Source organism: Diospyros lotus, chromosome 1 (assembly GCF_014633365.1).
Source record: "Diospyros lotus cultivar Yz01 chromosome 1, ASM1463336v1, whole genome shotgun sequence".
Lineage (NCBI taxonomy): Eukaryota > Viridiplantae > Streptophyta > Magnoliopsida > Ericales > Ebenaceae > Diospyros > Diospyros lotus.
The window spans coordinates 17,878,444-17,901,369 of record NC_068338.1 but is presented as its reverse complement, the minus strand read 5'-3'; the positions used below and the strand labels follow the sequence as shown (position 1 = coordinate 17,901,369).

The 22,926-nt window shown below is 37.2% G+C and overlaps 1 protein-coding gene across 1 annotated transcript in view; it reads left to right on the top strand.

The window, feature by feature from the left end:
- Positions 1–22,926, top strand: part of LOC127799898 (indole-3-acetaldehyde oxidase-like) — a 58,747-nt gene that overhangs the window by 4,009 nt on the left and 31,812 nt on the right. The gene's annotated exons all lie outside the window — the stretch shown is intronic.

Sequence of the window (22,926 nt, the reverse complement as noted above, 5' to 3'; positions counted from 1 at the left end):
AGAGAACAAAGGTTGTAACAGATGATTGAAAAACTGATGATGAGTTCTCATTAAACTGACTTAATTTATAGCAATACTGTTAAAAAAAATAATAAAAGAAGGTATTGCGGAAGCAATAGTAAAGTTTCAATGTTGTGTTAAACAAAGAGACAAAAAAAAAAAAATGTGAGAAGAAGAAAAACCAGAACTTGAAGAAAGATGACTTCTTCTTATTGAATTGAAAGGTTGCATTAAAGCTCACACAACACCAAAAGACATAAATGAAGTCCTATTTATACAGTACTTAAATACATAACATCCACCAAATAAAACTGAAAAGCTATAAATAATACTTTAAATGCGGGATGTTTTGCATTCCAAATTTGAATGCCAAACTTTAGTTGCAAATGGAGAATATAATAGTGGAGACATAAATGAAAAAACAGAAAATTAAATCCACTTTAATTAAAGAAAAATATCACAAATCTCAACACTCCTCCTTGAGATTTTTCTTTGTCAAACCCAACTTGTTGCGTAAAAATTCAAATTGACCACACGGTAAAGCTTTTGTGAGGATGTCAGCAAGCTGAAATTCTGAATTACAATGAGTGAGCTTGATCTCGCCGCCTTTCTCTGCTTCCCTCAACAAATGAAACTTGACTTTAATGTGTTTTGTTTTACCATGCTGTACTGGATTGGAGGTGATAGCAATAGCAGACTTGTTATCACAAAACAATTATGTAGGCTCCTTTTGTTCATATCCTAAATCACCAAGCAATTTGCGAAGCCATATTGCTTGATTTGCAGCACCTGCTGCTGAAATATATTCAGCTTCAGCGGTGGATTGAGCCACAACTTCTTGCTTCTTTGAGTTCCAAGAGAAAACCCTAGTGCCAAGAGAAAAAATATAACTAGAAGTGCTTTTAGAGTCATCAACACAACCAGCCCAATCACTATCAGCATATCCAATCAATTTCAAGTCACCAATGGACTCAAACCAAATTCCAAAATCAAGAGTACCCTTTAAGTATCTAAGCACCCTTTTAGCATTAGCAAAATGAACTTCACTAGGAGAATTCATATATCTTGAGAGCATACTTGCAACAAACATTAAATTCGGCCTGGATGCCGTCAAATAAAACAAACTTCCTACCAAACTTCTAAAAATTGTAGGATTGGAGAGTTTCTCACCATCATTCTTAGACTTTTAAATTCAAAGCTAGAGGAGTGGAAATTGCTTTGCATGTGTCCATCTTGAATTTCTTCAAAATGTCTTGGGCATACTTCTTTTGAGAAATGAAAATACCCTTTTCTTCTTGATGAATCTCCATGCCAAGAAAATAATGCATGTTACCTAGATCTGACATCTCAAACATCTTTTCCATCTCAACTTTAAATTTTTGTAGCATTTGATGATCATTCCCAGTTACAAGCATATCATCAACATAAAGAGAAAGAATGAGTTGCTTAGAATTATCACCAACCTTCACATAGAGAGTAGTTTCACTCATACTCCTCTTGAATCCTTGATGAATCAAGTAAGCATCAATTTTACTGTATCAAGCTCGCGGTGCTTGCTTCAGTCCATAGAGAGCTTTTTGCAAACGATACACTTTGTCTTCTTTGCCTTCTTCTATGAATCCTTCAAGTTGGCTTACATAGATCTCCTCCTCAAGATCACCATTCAAAAAAGCTGATTTGATATCCAAGTGGAATATTTTCCACCCCAACTGTGCAGCCAAAGCAATAATCAACCTTACACGGTGCAAATGTGTCTCCATAATCAATTCCAGGCTGTTGTGCATACCCTTTTACCACCAATCTTGCTTTGTATTTATTGATAGAGCCATCAGAATTATACTTCACCCTAAACACCCATTTCACACCAATGATGTTCTTGCCTTGAGGTTGCTCTACAAGCTCCCATGTATCATTTTTATTGATCATCTCTATTTCAGCTTCCATAGCAGCAATCCAGTCAGCAGATTGTGAAGCTTCATAATAGCTGTTAGGTTCAACTACAACAAGATTGCATCTTTCATATACATTAGCAAGTGATTTTACCTTATAATTTGGATTGTCTCCAGTGGCTTCAACTAAGGCATCGTCATCCAAGGGAGGATCTTGGATACTAGAACCACTAGAATCAATTAAGTCAAAAGAAGACTCACCTAATTCCAAACCTTCAATGTTGGTGGGGGAGTCTCTCACAACTTTTTGCTGCTCAAAATCCCAATAAGAGTCTTCGTTGATGATGACATCACGACGCAAGATAACTTCTTCAGTTTTCATATTAAAAATTCTATACCCCTTGGAATTAGGAGCATAACCAATAAAGATTCCTTTGATCGCCTTCTCATCAAGTTTGGACCTCTTCACAGAAGGAACAAAAGAATAACAAATAGATCCAAAAATCTTCAAGTTTTTAATAAAAGGTTTTATACCTGACCAAGCTTCATAAAGAGTGTAGGTTTTAACCAACCTATTATCTTGGCCAAACACAGATCAAGCACAATAAACAGAAAAACCGAAAACTTTAAACCACAACTCATTCACACACAAAGACACAGCGATATACGTGTTCGGATCAATAGATCCTACTCACGGCAAAGGCTTCGCCTCTAGTCAATCCACTAGATCTCAAGTTTACAATCAATTACAAGATCATCAAACGAAAAAGTAAAAACAATATTGCAAAATACAACTGAAAAACAGAAGTCAAAACAACAAGATCAAGATAGATTTGTTCTATACCGATCTCACAATCAAGACTAATCTGTTCTTTCAACCAACCAACCTCTCACACCTCAGGCGTTTAAAACAGCATAGAGATTAAGCAATACACTTATTGACTGATCTTACCATGGAAACAACCATTCAACCGATCAAAACAGAGATCAGAACGAAGGATTCACAGGATGTGTCTCGCTTCAAGAATCGCCGACTTAGGGTTTTAGAAAGAGAGAGCAAAAGCAAAATATCAGAACATTCTGGAGATTAGGGCATCAGATTGCCCTTTTATAGCAACGCCAACATGGACCAACAAATGGGCTCGGCCAGCAACGAGAATGCCACATGAAATGAATATGGGCTCAGCCCATAAGACTTAGCAGCCCACAAATATCAATAGCCCAAGAAACCATATTAACAGAATGTCAATCAGCATTTTAAATTCAATATGAAACGAATAACAAATGCATCAGCTCAATAATTTCATATAATCAGCATATAAACAGATTTAATGAATCAACATAAGATGAGAAAACATTTTGAATCACATAAATTAACAAATTCCACCTTGATTCAAGAATGGATTAAATAGTGGATAATGACTAGAGACCCCTGCTAATCTTCCACAGCTACGTTGGAAGAATATTGAGCAAATCTAGAGCTTGCTCAAACTTAACTACAAGAACTAATTTAGTTAGGATATCTGCAGGATTTATTAGAGTAGAAATCTTTTCTATCTTGACCTGACCTTTAGCTATAATATCTCTAACAAAATGAAGACGTATATCTATGTGCTTGGTTCTCTCATGAAAAGCACTATTCTTTGAGAGATGAATTGCACTTTGGGAATCACAATATATTTTAGAAATTTGGTCATCTAGACCTAATTCTCTAACTATTCTCTGCAACCAAATAGCTTCTTTCATAGCTTTTGTTAATGCAACATATTCAGCCTCAGTGGTTGATAAGCCACTATGTGTTAGAGATTTGCTTTCCAACTTATCACATTTCCACCTAAAGTGAAAACATAACCTGATAAGGATCTTCTTTATCCAAATCAGATGCAAAATTAGAGTCACATAAACCCTTAATGCTGTTAGAATTTCCAGCATTTGATTTAAACACTAAACCCTTATTAATTGACCCCTTTAAATACCTAAGAACCCACTTAACAGTTGACCAATGTTCCTTAGAAGGATTGCACATGAATCTACTTACTAGGCTAACCCCATGGGCTATATCAGGCCTAGTACTTATCATGGCATACATGAGACTTCCCACTGCATTAGAGTAAGGAACCTTCTTCATATAGTCAGCTTCTTCCTTAGGTAAATTTCCTTTTATAGCTTGAAGCTTAAAGTGGGGAGGAATAGGGGTTGAAACAGGTTTACAACCTTCCATATCAAAGAGACTTATCACTTAAATAACCAGATTGGGATAAGATCAAAGTACCTATTTTCCTATCTCTAGTGATATCTATCCCTAAAATACGTCTGGCTGCTCCTAGTGTAACATTTCGCATCGAGCGATAGGAAAGACTGGAACAACTTACCCTGATAGGCCTACGCGAACTTCCCAGGGGGTCACCCATCCCTGAGCTGCCCCAGCTCAAGCACGCTTAACCTCGGAGTTCTTTGCCTACATTCAGCCCAAAATGTATCCAGCTGGTGTTGTTTTCTTTCTTACTTATCCTCGATATATACTATTCTCCTCTAGGCTCCCAAGGTATTACATTCCTGTAACATCCCGCATCGAGCGATAGGAAGGACAGGGACAACTTACCCTGATGGGCCTACGCGAACTTTCCGGGGGGTCACCCATCCTTGGATTACCCCAGGTCAAGCACGCGTCTGCCAGAAGTCGCTCCTTGAACAGGCCCTCGAGCCCCGGCGCCACTTCCCGCCCTCATCAGACCGCCTTCACCAAGGGTTAGCTGTGATCTCACCTGTAACATCCCACCTGTAACATCCCGTATCGAGCGATAGGAAGGACTGGAACAACTTACCCTGATGGGCCTACACGAACTTTCCAGGGGGGTCACCCATCCTTAGATTACCCCAGGTCAAGCACGCTTAACTTGGGAGTTCTTTGCCAACATTCAGCCCAAAAGGTATCCAGCTGGTGTTATTTCCTTCCTTACTTATCCTCGATATATACTATTCTCTTTTGGGCTCCCGGGGTATTACACCTAGGATTTTCATTTCAAATTCTAATTTTAGGGCTTGAGTAAATCTATCTATTTCTCCCTTTTCTTTACATGCAATAAGCATATCATCTACATATATAAGGAGATATATGAACAACTTTTATTTAAGCAGTTTAAAATAAACACAATGGTCAAAGTTACACCTAGAGTAATTTTCTTTGAGCATAAACTCATCAAATCTCCTATACCACTGTTTAGGAGATTGCTTTAGACCATAAAGAGACCTTTGCAACAAGCAAACCTTATTCTCCTGACCTTTTTCTATGAAACCTATAGGCTGATCCATATATATTTTCTCTTCTAGGTTTCCATGGAGAAAAACAGTCTTCACATCTAATTGCTCAAGCTCTAGATCATTTAAGGCTACTAAGGCTAAAACTAACCTTATAGAGGTATGCTTTACTACAAGGGAGAACACCTCATGGTAGTCTATGCCTTCTCTTTGGGAAAAACCCTTGGCAACTACCCTAGCCTTAAATCTGGCTGGTTCTACACCTGGGATACCTGACTTTCTTTTGAATATCCATTTACAGCCTATAACTTTCTGGTCTTTAGGTTTATTTACAAGAATCTAGGTTTTATTCTTTTGAAGAGATTCCATCTCTTCCTTCATTTCCTTTAACCAATTAGTTCTATATTTACTGGAGCTGGCTTCTTGATAACTAAGAGGTTCTTCATGCTCTATTGAATCCCCAATATTAAGAGCATAGGCAATCACATCAACATGGGCATACCTAGAAGGAGGTTTAATCTCCCTCCTCACCCTATCCCTAGATAGGACATAATCATCCAATTCTGGAATGATTTCAGCTGAATTTCCATTATCCTCACTCTCCATTTCAGTTTTAGCAAGATCTTGGGAGCTAGACTCTTGAGGTCTCTCTTGGCTAGACTCTTCTACCTTATCATTAATGCTATCCCTTTCCTCCTCAAACTAAAATTTATCAGTTTGGTCTACCTTGGGATTTTCCACCTTATTTGGGGTATAGTATTCTGATTCTTTGAATACTACATCCCTGCTGATAACGGTTTTCTTTTCCTCAATCAGCCATAATTTGTATCCTTTTACCCCTTGAGGGTATCCTAAGAATACAGCCTTCTTGGCTCTAGGGTCTAACTTCCCTTCTTTCTTATGGACATAAGCAATACATCCAAAAGGTCTAAGGTGGTTTAGAGATGAGATTTTCCCACTCCACAACTGCTCAGGAGTTCTAAATTCTATGGTAGAGGAAGGAGATCTATTTATAAGGTAACAAACAGTTGAAACTGCTTCAGCCCAAAATTTCTTGGGCAAGTTAGAGTCTTTCAAAAAACATCTAACTTTATTTAGGATGGTTTTATTCATGTGTTCAGCAACTCCATTTTGCTGGGGTGTTTCGCTGCAAGTTCTATGCCTTGCAATGCCTACTTGTTTGCAGAAATTTGAGAATTCTTGATTACAAAATTCCAGGCCATTATCTGTTCTAAGGGTCTTTATTTTCTTGCCTGATTGCAGCTCTACATAGGTCTTCCACTCCTTAAATTTAGCAAACGCTTCACTCTTATGCCTAAGGAAATAGACCCAAACCTTCCTAGAATAGTCATCTATAAAGGAAAGGAAATATTGGGCGCCAGAAAGAGAGCTAGGGACTTGGGGAGATCCCCAAAGGTCGGAATGAACATACTCTAGGACATCTTGGGACTTATGAGTTGTAGAAGCAAACTGCAACCTGTGAGACTTGCCCAAGGCACATGTCTCACAAAAGTCTAGATTACCAATCCTCCTAGGATCTAAGATTCCTTGTTTACTTAATTCTAGTAAACCTTTCATTCCTATATGACCTAGTCTCCTATGCCACAAGACAGTGTCATCATTTTCAGAAGATGAGACGCTGCTAGAGATAGACTCTCCTTGAAGGACATACAGACCTTGCTTATGAATTCCCTTAAGAACTACCATGGATCCTTTGAACACCTTAAGGACACCATTTTTTGACTTATAAGACCCTCCATTGGAATCTAACATACTTCGGGCAATAAGATTTCTTCTAAGGTTTGGCACAAATATCACATTATCTAAAGTCCTATATGCTCCATCTCACATTTTAAACCTAACTGACCCTAAACCAGTTACCTTGCAGGATTGATTATTACCCATTAGGACTTTCCCACCTTCTATTTGCTGGAAGTTAAGCAACCAGTCTCTCCTAGGCGTCATGTGAAAAGTACAATCTGAATCTAAAATCCACTCATCACCTATGGTATGTTCTGTCATAATTAGGCCTTCTGCACTATCATATCCATCAAAAATATTTGTTGCATCTTGATTACTAGAGCTTTCATTTTCTAGATCTTTCTTTCTTTCGTAACAATTCTTTCTTACATGACCCTTCTTTTTACAATACCTGCATGTTCTTGTTTTTGAGGATCCCCTACTAGTTCCTCTAGACTTTGAATTTGATCTTGTTTTACTTCTACCCCTTGAATTCCCTTTGCCTTTATTCTTAGGTTTTTGTTCCCAGTTACTCTTTACATTTAAGCCTTCAACACTATTTATTTTCTTATTTTTCTTATCATCTTCAAGATCTCTAGATCTTAGGGCAGACACTACATCCTCTAAGGATAAAGATGTTCTGCCATACTGCATTGCAGTTCTTAAATCTCTATATGACTCAGGCAAAGCATTTAAAAGGATTACAGCTTGGTTCTCTTCAGAAATACTCTCATCTATGTTTTCTAGACCTATTACAATGACATTAAAGTCATCTAGGTTTTCTTCTAGAGATTTAGAGGTATTCATTTTAAAACCAAATAATTTTCTTTTTAAGTAAATCTTACTGGTTAAAGATTTAGTCATATACAAAGACTCCAGCTTATTCCAAACCTTTAAGACAGTGTTTTCTTTGTTAACTTGCCTAAGGACTTTATTAGAAAGATTTAAAATAATTAGACTGTATGCTAATCTATCCATTTTACGCATTTCAGGGGTAGGAGGGGGTTCTACTTTATCTTTCTCAATTATAGAAGGTTCGTTCAGTGCTTCAGAGCACTGGTTTTGAACCAATATAGCAGTCATTTTCTTTTGCCACAGAGAGACCATTACCATCAAACTTATCTAATTCATACTTAGATGGGGCCATTTATTTAAGCAATAATACAGAATGATGATTACAGGTGATATTTGAGATTAACTAAGACTAATCAGACATGATTAAAGCAGAAATAGGAACAACAGATATGAAGAATCAAATAAGATTTCTATCTTATTTAGGTTTTGGATATGAGATCAAAATGAATTTTAAGAATATTAATTTTCCAAAAAAATTAATTAAACAAAAAATAGGTTTTTCAAATACAAACAAGAACACACGACAAAATATGTCACAGAATAAAGTAAACAACAGATTACTTATTCAAGATCAAGAATATACAAAAAAATTAGGGCATGCAGCATATATTTAACAGACTAAAGAAGACAAATATGATAACACAATAAATTAGGGAAAAGTAGAGTGTGAGTCCAGAAACCCTTAGGTCTTCGAAGATCTTACCAGATCTGTGATTTACCTTTCGGATCTGAGACAGCTTGACCGGGATCTTGGATCCTCGTGGCTCTGATACCACTTGTAGGTTTTAACCAACCTATTATCTCGGCCAAACACAGATCAAGCGCAATAAACAGAAAAACCGAAAACTTTAAACCACAACTCATTCACACATAAAGATATCGAATCAATAGATCCTACTCACGGCAGATGCTCCGCCTCTAGTCAATCCACTAGATCTCAAGTTTACAATCAATTACAAAATCATCAAACGAAAAAGTAAAAATAGTATTGCAAAATACAACTGAAAAACAGAAATCAAAACAACAAGATCAAGATAGATCTGTTCTATACCGATCTCACGATCAAGGCTAATCTGTTCTTTCAGCTAACCAACCTCTCACGCCTCAAGCGTTTAAAACAACATAGAGATTAAGCAATACACTTACTTACCGACTGATCTTACCATGGAAACAACCATTCAACTGATCGAAACAGAGATCAGAACTAAAGATTCACAGGATGTGTCTCGCTTCAAGAATCGTCGACTTAGGGTTTCAGAAAGAGAGAGCAAAAGCGAAATATCAGAACATTCTGGAGATTAGGGCATCAGATTGCCCTTTTATAGCAACGCCAACATGGACCAACAAATGGGCTCGGCCAGCAATGAGAATGCCACATGAAATGAATATGGGCTCAGCCCATAAGACTTAGCAGCCCACAAATATCAATAGCCCAAGAAACCATATTAACAGAATGTCAATCAGCATTTTAAATTCAATATGAAACGAATAACAAATGCAGCAGCTCAACAATTTCATATAATCAGCATATAAACAAATTTAATGAATCAACATAAGATGAGAAAACATTTTGAATCACATAAATCAACAAGGAGTCTTGCCCTCTACTACCCTTGTGGGTAGTCTGTTGAGCAAGTAAACAGCAGTACAAACAGTTTCTGCCTAGAAATTCTTTGGCAATTTCTTTCCAAAGAGTAAACACCTTGCCATCTCCATCACAATTATGTTTTTCCTTTCAGATACACCATTTTGTTGTGGTGTGTAGACAATGGAAAGTTGGTGCTGAATTCTGAAATCTTCACAAAACTTTTCAAATTGCTTGGAAGTATATTCCTCCCATTATCAGATCTCAAAGTTTTGATCTTGCATCCACTTTGAGTTTTAACCAAATTCACAAACTTCTTGAAGACGTAAAAAACTTAAGCTTTCTTGCTCTAAAAATAAATCCAAGTCATCCTTGTCAAATCATCAATAAAAAGAATGAAATATTTACTGTTGCCAAAAGAAGTGGTATGCATAGGACCACAGACATTAGTGTGCACTAATTCAAGCTTCTCCTTGGCTCTCAAACTGCCACCTTTTGGAAAAGGCAGCTTGTGCATCTTCCCTTTTGGGCAACTTTCACAAATCTAGCCAAAGGAATCAAAACCAAGAAAATCTTTAACCATGTTAGTGTTAGAAGCTAAATTTGAATTAATTGTGTTACTAATTTCTGTTGATTTGGTCAATTGTTAGTAGTAGTTTTTCTGTTACATAGCGGATCTAGCCCTATTATTTAGGAACGAAGTGATCAACGAAGTGTGAATAGGAACCAAGAAAATAGAAGACAAATCCGGTGATAATCCTATTTATTCAATGTGTGCGAGGAATCTACTCTAGGTGGTATTTTTGCAAAGCAGAAAAATACAGTTCTTGAGTTACCTCTGTTTTGCTGTAGTTTCTAGTCTTCCACTCTCTGTAGAAATTGTGTGTGTCATTTCCCACCATTCTTCCATATAGTGTGTGTCTATAAGTGCTTTCATCTCTATCAACATGGTATCAGAGCTTGAGGTTGAAGACAACAACGTCAATGTGGAATGGCAAATTTGGTAAACGGATTTGTGTTCCCGCACCTCACTAACTCCAACTATGAGCATTGGAGTATTCAGATGAAGGCATTACTCGGGTCCCAAGATTTGTGGGACATCGTTAACAACGGTTACACCGAACCAAGCGAAGGCGTAGTTGTAATGGATGTTGTGAAGGACTTACGAAAGAAAGACAAGAAAGCTCTATATTACATCTACCAGTCGGTAGATGAGTCAGGGTTCCCAAAGATCGCGTAGGCTACGAATGCGAAGGAGGCATGGGAGACATTGCAAAAATCCAACAAGGGAATCGAGAAGGTAAAGGTGCGCCTCCAGATGTTGAGATGCGAATTTGAAGAATTGTGCCAAAAAGAGTCCGAATGCATCTTGGATTATTTTACAAGAGTCCTCGCCATAGTCAATCAACTGAAAACGAATGGGGAGACAGTGAAAGATAATCGTGTAGTGAAGAAAGTGATGCGCTCTCTTGATGACAAATTTGAGCATATCGTCGTTGCCATTGAAGTGTCCAAAGATTTGGACAACATGCACGTTGACGAACTCATGGGCTCGCTGCAAGCCCATGAACAATGCCTAAACAAGAAAAGACAAGAGAAGTTGGATCAAGTGATCCAATCTAAGTTGTCTTTGCAAGAAGAGAAAGAGAAGGCCCAGATTGAGAAGAATAAAGGCAACGAGGAAAAGGCCGTGGACACAGATGAGGAGGAAGTCGTGGTGGTGGTTGAGGCCACGGGTAAGGTTGTGGCAGCAGCAACAATGAAGACAACAATCAATAGTATTCACGAAGAGGACGTTGTCGAGGAGGTAATACAAGAGGCTGTGGCAGTAGGAGTGACAGATCTCAAGTTCATTGTTATACTTGTAACAAGTTTGGTCACTACTCCTATGAATGTTGGGATAATGAAAACAATCACGTCCAAGGGAAGGCGAATTATGCCGACAAGCAAAAAGAGGAAGTAGATGGCACTGTGCTGCTCACAAGAAGAGAAGGTGATAACAAAGATGAATCAACATGGTTTCTCGACACTAGCGCCACCAACCATATGTGTGGCCACAAGCATATGTTTGTGGAGTTGGAGGAAAATGTGAAAGGTAGTGTATCTTTCGGAGATTCATCCAAGATCCCAATGAAGGGTAGAGGTAATATTTTAATTTACTTAAAGGATGGTAGGTAGAATTTCAGTTCAAACGTTTATTATGTGCCAGAGATGAAGACCAATATTTTGAGCATGGGCCAACTGTTGGAGAAAGGTTATGAAATCCTCACGAAGGATAAAAAACTCAATTTGAGAGATCAAAACAACAAGTTAGTTGCAAGGGTGGAGATGTCAAAGGATAGGATGTTTTCATTAAACATCAACAGCGTTACACAGCAATGCTTGAAGGCATGTGTGAAGGAGACCCCTTGGCTATGGCATTTACAATTTGGTCATCTCAACTTTAGTGCACTAATCTATTATCCAGCAAGAAGATGGTGCAAGGTCTATCGACATTCGACTATTCGGATCAATTTTGTGAAGGGTGTATTCTCTCTAAGCAACCAAGAACGAGTTTTCCAAAGGAAGCAGCTTACCGAGCACAGGAGCCACTTGAGTTGATCTACACCGACTTATGCGGACCAATAACGCCCATATCCCTCGGTGAGAATAGTTATTTTATAACGTTTATTGATGATTTTAGCAAGAAGATATGGATTTATTTTTGAAGGAGAAATCAGAAGCCTTCAATGCCTTTAGCATATTCAAAGCAAGAGTTGAAAAGGAAAGCAGGCATTGTATTAAGGCCCTACGATCAGACCGTGGTGGGGAATTCACTTCAAAAATGTTTAATTGATTCTGTGAAGAACAAGGCATCAAGCGATTGTTGACGGCTCCATATTCACCCCAACAAAATGGAGTCATCGAACGAAAGAATCAGACTATTCTTGACATGGTTCAAAGTATGCTGAAGACAAAAAACCTGCCAAAAGAATTTTGAGCGGAAGTGGCTAATTGTGCAGTGTATTTGCAAAACTGTTGTTAGACCAAAAGCTTGGATAACAAGACGCGTCTTGAAGCTTGGAGCGGATATCAACCTACCATTACTCATCTTATAGTCTTTGGGAGCATTGCTTATGCACATTTCCCAATTGCAACCGGCAGAAGCTTGACGACAGGAGTGGAAAATATATTTTCATTGGCTGTGATTCACATTCCAAGGCTTACAAGCTCTATGATCCAAAGAGGAAGAAAACTCTTGTTAGCCGTGACATGGAGATTGATGAAGCAGCTTCATGGAATTGGGAAGTCAACAAAGACAAGCTGGTACAACTTGAAGAAGAACAAGAAGAAAGTCAACACATTGGTTTGGTTGGCACTCCTCTGCCACTAACATCTTCACCACCAATATCTCCATCTTCCTCAATAACTTATAGTGAAGAGTCTCCAAGGAGGAATGAGAGGACAGGGAGCATACAAGAGCTGTATGAGGTAACTAATGAAATTAATTTGTTTTGTTTGTTGGCTAATAGTGATGAAATCTGTTTTAAAGAAGTAGTCCAAGATGAGAGGTGGAGAGCAGCCATGAATGAAGAGATAAGAGCCATCGAAAAGAATGACACTTGGGAGCTTGCAACTCTCCCAGCAGGCCATCAATCCATTGGTGTAAAATGGGTTTGTAAAAAGAAGAAGAATGCTAAAGGAGAAATCGAGAAGAACAAGGCGAGATTGGTCGTGAAAGGATACAAGCAAAAAGCTAGAATTGACCATGAATAAGTCTTTGCTCCAGTTGCTCGAATGGAGACTATTAGAATGTTGATATCGATTGCTGCACAAAACATGTGGGAGATACATCAAATGGATGTCAAATCGACATTCTTCAACGGGGTTCTTGAAGAAGAAGTCTTTGTCAACCAACCTTAAGGCTATGTAAAAGAAGGCCAAAAGCAGAAAGTATTGAAGTTAAAGAAGGCCTTTTATGGGCTAAAGCAAGTCCCTGCACATGGAACAATCGAATTGATGCATATTTCAAGGCAAATGGATTTATGCAATACCCATACTTTATGTGAAAATGAATGAGAATGAAATTTTGCTGGTTGCATTATATGTTGATGATTTGATATTTACAGAGAACAAACCAAGACTATATGAAGACTTCAAGAAGGCAATGGTGCGTGAATTTGACATGACAAATTTGGGTTTGATGTCATATTTCCTAGGCCTGGAAGTAAAGCAAAGCAGTGAAGGAATCAGTGTCTCGCAAGAAGCTTATCCAAAGGCACTTTTACAGAAGTTCAGAATGGAGGACTGCAAGCCGATAAGCACCCCCATAGATTGTGGTATGAAGCTCTTGAAGTATGATGAAGGCAATCCAGTGGATCTGACACTCTACAAAAGTTTAGTTGGAAGTCTGAGATATTTAACATGCACAAGACCTAACATCCTATATGGAGTTGGGTTAATCAGTCGGCTTATGGAAGAACCAAAGGAGAGTCACTATAAGGCAGCCAAGAGGATCCTACAATATGTTTGAGGTACAACTAATCATGGTTTATTATATTTTTCAACTAATAGCTTCTAGATAGAAGGATTCTCAGACAGCGATTGGAGTGGAGATGTTGATGATCGAAAGAGTACTTTTGGGTTCGTGTTCTATATGAGACCTACATCTTTTACTTGGTTTTCCAAGAAGCAGACTATCGTAGCTCTTTCAAGTTGCGAAGCCGAATATGTTGCAGTAAGCTTATGCGTATGTCATGCTATCTGGCTAAGGAAGTTGCTAGAAAATCTACGTTTGCCTTAACAAGAAGCGACGAAGATACATATTGACAACAAATCATCAACGGAGCAAGCACATTGATATTAGGTATCATTTCATACGAGAGCATATTAAGGAAAAAGTTGTTGAACTCATCCACGTAAAGACGAAGAATCAAGTGGCGGATATATTCACCAAACCACTTGTGGATGAGAGTTTCAATAAATTCAAGGAGTTGCTGGGCATGAAAGCTACATAGAGAATTCAAACATAGGGGAAGGGGGGGGGGGGGGGGGAGATGTTAGAAGCTAAATTTGAATTAATTGTGTTACTAATTTCTATTGATTTAGTCAATTGTTAGTAGTATTTTTTCTGTTACATAGTGGATTTAGCCCTATTATTTAGGAACGAAGTGATCAACGAAGTGTGGAATAGGAACCAAGAAAATAGGAGACAGATCCGGTGATAATCCTATTTATTCAATGTGTGCGAGGAATTTGTTGTGTGGGTGGTATTTTTGCAAAGCAGAAAAATACAGTTCATGAGTTACCTCTGTTTTGCTGTGGTTTCTAGTCTTTCGCTATCTGTTGAAATTGTGTGTGATTGCCCACCTTTCTTCTGTATAGCGTGTGTCTGTAAGTGCTTTCATCTCTATCAGTTAGAAGAACGCAAAATTTTCAAAGCTTTGTCGTTGTAGTGGCCAAAGCGTTGATGCCACTTTTTGCTTTCTTCAACTTTGGCATTTAGAGCATGATGACATAGAGAGTCGCCATTCAAAAAGAATGTGTTGTCAACTATATTGACCCTTGCAATCTCCACTCCTTGTGGGTCATAAATAGTACAAACATGATCTTTGAAAAACACAAAAAATTTGTTATGCATCAACTGAGCAATACTAAGTAAGTTTTGAAATAATCTCGGAACAAATAAAACATTAGAGATTTTCTTTTCACCTTGCTTAGTATTCATGATGACATTACCTTTACCTTTAGCTAGTATCGTCTCTCCATGTCCAAGGGCCACCTTTGTCCTTATAGATTTTTCAATCTGGCTAAAAAGATTGATATCTTTAGCCATGTGGGTGGTGTAGCCGCTATCAATAAGCCATGAGTTTATATCTGTTTCAACAACATGAGAAGCCATAAACAAGAAAGTTGTTTCTTGCTTTTGATCATCTGCACGATTTTCTTGCTGTGGGGGCTGTTGGGATGATTGGTTTTGCTTGGCACGACAAAACTTTTCAGTATAACAATTCTTATCACAATGGTAGACTTGCTTGTTTTTGGACCAGCAATTTTTCTCAGCATGATTGGTCTTTTTGTAGAAACGGCAAGGAGGAAATTTTCCCCTCCTTGATGCTCCTTTTCCCTTGCTCCCTTGATCTTTGGTTGCCTTTCTATCATCCCTTGCAACAGGTTTCTTGCCTTTGAATTTTGCACTAAAGGCACCTTCAACATGCTCCTCATTACGAATTGCATCCCTTTGCTCTTGGGTTTGTAATTTGTTGATTAACTCAGCTATAGAGAGTAGTCAAGTCATAGGACTCCTCTATGGCTGAGATCTTCAACTCAAATATGTCAGGAACACTTACCACTATTTTTTCCACAACCCTTTGATCTGAAAAATCTTCACCAACTAATCTGATTTGGTTCACAATAGTCATCACTTTGGTAGTGTACTCCTTCACAGTGTTTAAATCCTTCATCTTCAGCATCTCAAACTCTCTTTTGAGAGTTATTAATTAACAGCCTTCACCCTTGTGCTTCCTTCAAACTCCTCTTTCAACTTATCCCAAGCTTTCTTGGCCGTGTCACAATCAATAATCCTAGCAAAAATAGGATCTGATAAAGCAGCATGAATACAAGATAAAGCCTTGGGCTTCTTTGACTTCTCCTTCTCATGTTGTCTTATTTGATTCAAGGTTGGATTTGCTCCCAATGGTGGAGGATCAACATCATTCAAAACGGATTCCCAAAGGCCAAGTGCTTTGAGATAGGATTGCATTTTAACAACCCAAAATTGGGAGTTGTCACCATTAAATTGTGGGAGAGTGGAAACACTGAAATTAGAAGACATGTTGTAAAGTATAAAACTGGAATTCTCTTCTCTCAAACAAAATCACAACCCTTTAGGCTCTAAAACCATTGTTGAAAAAAAAATAATAAAAGAAGGTATTGCAGAAGCAATAGTAAAGCTTCAACGTTATGTTAAACAAAGAGATAAAAAAAAGAAAATGTGAGAAGAAGAAAAACCAGAACTTGAAGAAAGATAACTTCTTCTTATTGAATTGAAAGCTTGCGTTAAAAGCTCACACAACTCCAAAAGACAGAAATGAAGTCCTATTTATACAGGACTTAAATACATAACATCCACCAAATAAAATTGAAAAGCTATAAATAATACTTTAAATGCAGGATGTTATGCATTCCAAATTTGAATGCCAAACTTCAGTTGCAAATGGAGAATATAATAGTGGAGACATAAATGAAAAAATAGAAAATTAAACCAACTTTAATTAAAGAAAAATATCACAAATCTCAACAAATACATCAACAGTAAAAACATGATTTTCTCCTAAAAATAGCAACTAATTTGACTTGAACTCAAACTGAATTGAATTATTCAAACTAAACAACTAAAATTCAAAAGAGATTAGCTAGCTGTTAAAGATATTTTGTGTATCTTTTCCAGCACAAATATAGCAGCAGAAGTTGCACAACTTAACACTCCTCCTTGCCACTTTTGCTGCAAACTCCCAACTTCTTCCTTAGTTCTTCGAATCTCATTTTAGGCAAAGCCTTTGTCAAAATATCAACTAGCTGATCATTAGTTTTGAAATGCACTAGAATAACTTCCTTATTCTTCTAAACTTCTCTAATAAAGTGATATTTAATTTTAAAATGTTTTGTCCTGCCATGAAATATAGGATTATTTGAAATAGCTATAGCAGCCTGATTGTCAACAATAATCTTAGTTGCTTCCCTTTGATCATGCTTCAAATTTGATAGTAACTTCCTCAACCGTATGGCTTGATTCACAGCAGCAGCAATTGCAACATATTGTGCTTCTGCTGTTGATTGAGCAATGATCTCTTGCTTCTTTGAACTCCAAGATAAACAACCTACACCAAAACTGAATAAATGTCTAAAAGTACTTTTTATGTCATCACATGACCCTGCCCAATCATTGTCAGAAAAACCATTTAACCTCAACTTCTTAGATTTTCAAACCACACTCCAAACTCAATAGTGCCTTTAATGTATCTTAGCACTCTTTTTGCAGCTTTGAAGTGTAATTCACTTGCACAATGCATAAACCTGGACAATAGACTCACATAATACATTATATCAAGCCTTGTAGCAGTTAAGTACATCAAACAACCTATAAGACTGTTAGTTCTAATAATGACAAATATATCCCAAGAAGGGGGGGTGAATTGGGGTTGGTATAAATTTTTCTTCGTTTAACGCTGATTAATGACAGATAACTAGGTTTCGAAATATAGGATCTATGTTTCGAAATAAATGTTTCTGTTTTGGAAGGTTTCAAAATATACAGTATACGTTTCGAAATATATTTCACTATTTTTGTAAGTTTCGAAATATAGGATATATGTTTCGAAATATACCTTTATGTTTTACTTGTATCGAAATCTTTTAACTTGTATTTTGAAAAAACAATTTTGACAAAGGTAATTTCCTTAAGAAAGAGTATACCAAGGATGTTTGAGATCAGAGATATGTATATACATATATATGTGTGCTTATGCTCAAAGAAAATTTGTTTTAATTTTTGATAACGATTCTTTTGAAAGTTTAAGCAATGAGTAATAAGCAAATTGAATAATAAATTGAGTGCACACGAGACTTATAGTGATTCGACACCCCGCTTAGTCCACTACCTTCAAATCTTTCCACTTGAAGGATTTTTCAATCCCAATCACTTTCACTAGTGAAACAACCACAAGGGTTTTACAACGTACATAATGAGTTTTGAGGCTCAACTCAAATATTACACCAAGTGACAAGATAAATAAAGTTTATCTTTACAGCCCAATGAATTGGTAGCAATGAATACCTTACCAGTGTCTGTACAAACCTTTTATATCAGCTTGTGATAAGGAGAGCTAAATGAGGTAAAACTTCTTGTTTCCACTTGCTTCTCCTTTGCACAACAAAAATGCATGTGAATCTTCGTTGAGAGCTCAATAAGATGCTTTTGTTCACCACTTGTGCTTCTGTATGTTGTGTGTTTTTTCTTCTTGTTCAAACACCTGCTATTTATATCAAGGTATAGAAATTTGACTGTTTTTAGCCGTTAGAGACAAGATTCAAATCCATGTTTCAAAACATAGCTTAATGGGTTTCAAAACATTCTAAATTACATAGAGATTTTGAAACATATACCCCATGTTTTGAAACATCCAACCTTTACAGCTGGACTTGCACTTGAGACAACATTAAATGGGAGATAGAATCTTGTGCCCACTAAGATTTTTATAATGATCTCCAATTCAAATTTGAATTTGAATACACAGAAGATGGAGATTTAATTAAAAAATGATCTTGAGAATCTTTTAGATGGAGATAATATTAAGAAGATGTAATTCAATTTTTTTATTGCTCTTGCTGACAGAAATGTTAGAGGTTTCAAAACATGTGATGCAGGTTTTGAAACATAGACCAAACCCTGATAGATATTTCAAAATAGCATACACACTTAGAAAAACATTTGAAGACTAATCAAAGGAGTTTCGAAACATGTATAGAAACATGGTTTAGCAAGGTTTTGAAACATAGATTACAGGTTTTGAAACATGATGCATAAACTTTAGGATTTTCAAACTTTTGGAATTTTCGAGCAAAAACCTTTCATGCAACATAGGAAGCTTATTTCAAAATATGAGATTAACATAATAGATTTTTCATTCTAAGATTGGTTTTTCATCAAACACATTTTCTCATTAATAAAAAAATATGTTACAACAAAGACTCCTATAAAGACCTTCATCAACTTTCTTAGCCCCGTCATCTTTACACAACTTCTCATTTTCCATTAAAGGAGTGCTTACAAGTTTGCAATTTTCCATTTTGAACTTCTTTAACACTTCGTTTCCATACTTTTGTTGCCCAATGAAAATCTCCCCATTTTATTGTTGAATTTCCATGCCAATAAAGTATGACATCTCTCCTAAGTCTACCATTGCAAAGGCCTCCATTATTTTATGTTTGAATTGTTCCACCAAAGTTGGATTGCTTCCTGTCACAAGCAAATCATCAACGTATAAAGAAATAACAACAATATCATTGTTAGCAAACTTCGCATATAGAGATTCACTCAAACTCTTTTTGAAGCCTATTTTTAGTAGGTGATCATCAACCCTGCTATACTAGGCTCTTGGTGCTTGTTTCAAGCCATACAAGGTCTTCTTAAGCAAGTACACCTTATCATCTTTACCTTTCACTGCAAAGCCTTCAGGTTGCTCATAAAAAATCTCCTCCTCCAAATAGCCATTTAGGAATGCAAACTTGACATCTAGCTGATAAATTTTCCATTCCTCCTGAGCTGCAAGTGCTAGAAGCATTTTGATTGTGTCAAGCCTTGCTACAAGTGCAAATGTTTCTGAGAAATCCACCCCAAACTGTTGTGCATACCCTTTGACTACCAGCCTTGCTTTGTGTTTGTAGATAGAACCATCAGCATTTAACTTGGTTCTAAACACCCATTTGACACCAATTGGATTTTTATGAATTGGCATGTCTACCAAAGTCCATGTCTGGTTCTTTTCTATCATTTTCAGCTCTTCCTCCATTGTTGAAATCCATTCTAAATCCTTAGCAGATTCTTCAAAACCTGTAGGCTCAAGCACAACAACATTACATTTCTGATAAATGTCAGAAGGCAGTTTAGTACCTCTAATTGGAATATCATCAATTATCTCCTCCTAAACTGCTTTAAAATTTTGTTCTGTTATGCTCTACTTTGGACTTGTCCCAATTCCAGATTGCAGATTCATCAAATTTGATGTCTCAGCTGACAATCACCTTTCCTATCACAGGATGATAAACTCTAGAGCCTTTGGTGATGCTACTGTAGCCAATTAGTATTGTAACTGTTGGCATAAGCCTTCAACACAAAATAGAAACAACTTAAACTTTAAGTTTGAAGCGGATAAAAGTTGAGAAAGAAGACTAGAAAATCTCTGCAAATCTATCTAACTTTTATTGAATCAACATGTGCTTAAATACATTCAAACGTATCAACCAAAAGCTATAAAAACTACCATGATCCCATGAACTAAGAAACTGAAATGCTAGAAAATAGCAACTGACAAAATACAACAAAAACCATAACAAAAATCATAAGACTTGGTTAGAAACTCCAAAAACAACATGTGCACACTTTTCTTTCCACCTCAGCAGCAGGTACTGAGGCATACTGTATCAACACTCCTTGCATCAGTAGCTGCATGCATACTCCCAATTTTTGTCTCAGAAATTCAAATCTGTTTCTAGGAAGAGCTTTAGTAAAAATGTCAGCTAATTGATCACAAGTCTTGCAATAAAGCTATCATACTTCTCCACTTTGCTGAACTTCTCTGAGAAAATAGAGCTTGATGTTGAAATGCTTGGTCTTCCCATGAAAAACTGGATTCTTGGAGATTGAAATTGCTGCCAGATTATCCACAAACACTTCAGTGTTTTCCTTTTGCTCCATGTACAAATCAGCTAATACTTTCCTTAACCATAGTGCTTGATTTACAGCTGCAGTTGCAGCTATGAATTCAGCTTTAGTAGTAGATTGAGAAACTTTCTCTTGCTTCTTTGAGTTCCATGAGAACACACCAGATCCAAGAGTAAAATAGTACCCTGAAGTACTTCTCATGTCATCTATGGATCCACCCCAATCACTATCGGGAAATCCATGGAAATGACAATCCTGACCATGATTAAACAAAAGTCCATAATCTAGAGTCCCTTTGACATATCTCAGCACATGTTTGTCTGCCTTGTAATGCTCCTCGCTGGCACAATGTAGAAATCTTAACAATACACTCACTGCTTGTTGTATGTCTGCTCTGGTTGTAGTGAGATACATCAAGCAGCCTATGAGACTCCTATAAACAACTTCATCAACCTTGTCTACACCATCTTCCTTGTGAAGTTTCTCCTTTTGATTCATAGGAGTACTCATTGATTTGCAATCCTCCATTTGAAATTTCCTCAAAATCTCCTTAGCATATTTTCTTTGACAAATGAAGATTCCTTGCTGATCTTGCCTGATCTCCATTCCAAGAAAATATGCCATTACTCCCAGGCCTGTCATTTCAAAGACTTTCATCATTTCCTGCTTGAACTGCTCAATGAGCATGACATTACTTCCTGTCACTAAGAGATCATCCACATACAAAGAAACAATCAATGTATCAGCATTAGAGTGCTTAACATAAAGAGTTGACTCACTCAAACTTTTTGCAAAACCAAGACTCAACAAATGCTCATCAATTCTGCTATACCAGGCTCTTGGAGCCTGTTTTAATCCATACAAGGCCTTCTTGAGTAAATAAACCTTGTCTTCCTCCCCTTACATTGTAAATCCCTCAGGTTGCTTATCATATATCTCCTCTTGTAAATAACCATTAAGAAAGACGGATTTTACATCAAGTTGAAACACTTTTCACCTTTTTAGAGCTGCCAATTCTGAGAGCAATCTGATGGTGACAAGTCGTGCAACAAGAGCAAATGTTTCTGAGAAGTCAAACACTTGAGCAAACCCCTTCACTACAAGTTTGGCCTTGTGCTTGTTGATAGAACCATTTGCATTCAATTTGGTTCTAAATACCCATTTGACTCCAATAACATTTTTGTGTTGAGGCCTCTCAACTAGCTTCCAGGTCTGATTTTTTTCAATCATTTTCAGCTCCTCTTGCATTGCAGCTACCCATTTTGGATCTTCTTTTTCTTCACAAAATACCTTTGGTTCAAACATTGCGACATTGCATCTCTGGTAAACATCAGCGAGCAGCTTGGTTCCTCTAACAGGTGGTTCATCAACTTGTTCACTTTGCTCCAAAGGAAAGTCAATAATTTGCTCAGAAATTTGTTTTTCTTCTTGTCCTTCCCAACACCATTGTTGCTCTTCCACAAAATGAACATCTTTGTTGACTAGAATCTTACCAATTTGAGGTTGATAAATTCTATAAGCTTTAGAGATGTTGTAACCAATAAAAATGCCAGCTCTTCTACCAAGTTTATCTCTCCACCTGAGGCACAAGTAAAGTAGATACAACCAAAAAATTTTAAATTTTGTAGTGAAGGTTTATAACCATACCATGCTTCAAATGGAGTTTTCCCTTTGATAGCTTTTGTAGGAAGCCTATTTAGCAGAAACACTATTGTATTAGTAGCTTCTGCCCATAAGTTTTTTGGAAGTCCTTTCTCATGTAGCAAACATCGAACCATCTCCATTATTGTTCTGTTCTTCCTTTAACTCACCCCATTTTGCTGTGGAGTGTAAGGGGTAGTGAGTTGATGTTCAATTCCAACTTTTTCACAAAACTGATTAAACTGAGCTAATGTATACTCCTTCCCATTATCAGATCTCAAAATCTGAATTTTACAGCCCCTTTGATTTTCAATCCAAGCTTTGAATCTCCAAAAAACTTCTATAACCTCTGATTTGAATCTGAAGGCTTTATGCTCCCCCTCAAAAGCATTCCGGATTTCAACACAACTCTAGCCACAAGAGGATCAGCATTATCCTTGGAATCAACGTTCACCTCGGCAATAATGCTATTTCTCAAAGGAACCTGGGGTGGTGTCCACTCTCAGCCCAACCACTTGAGCCAATATCCGAGGTGG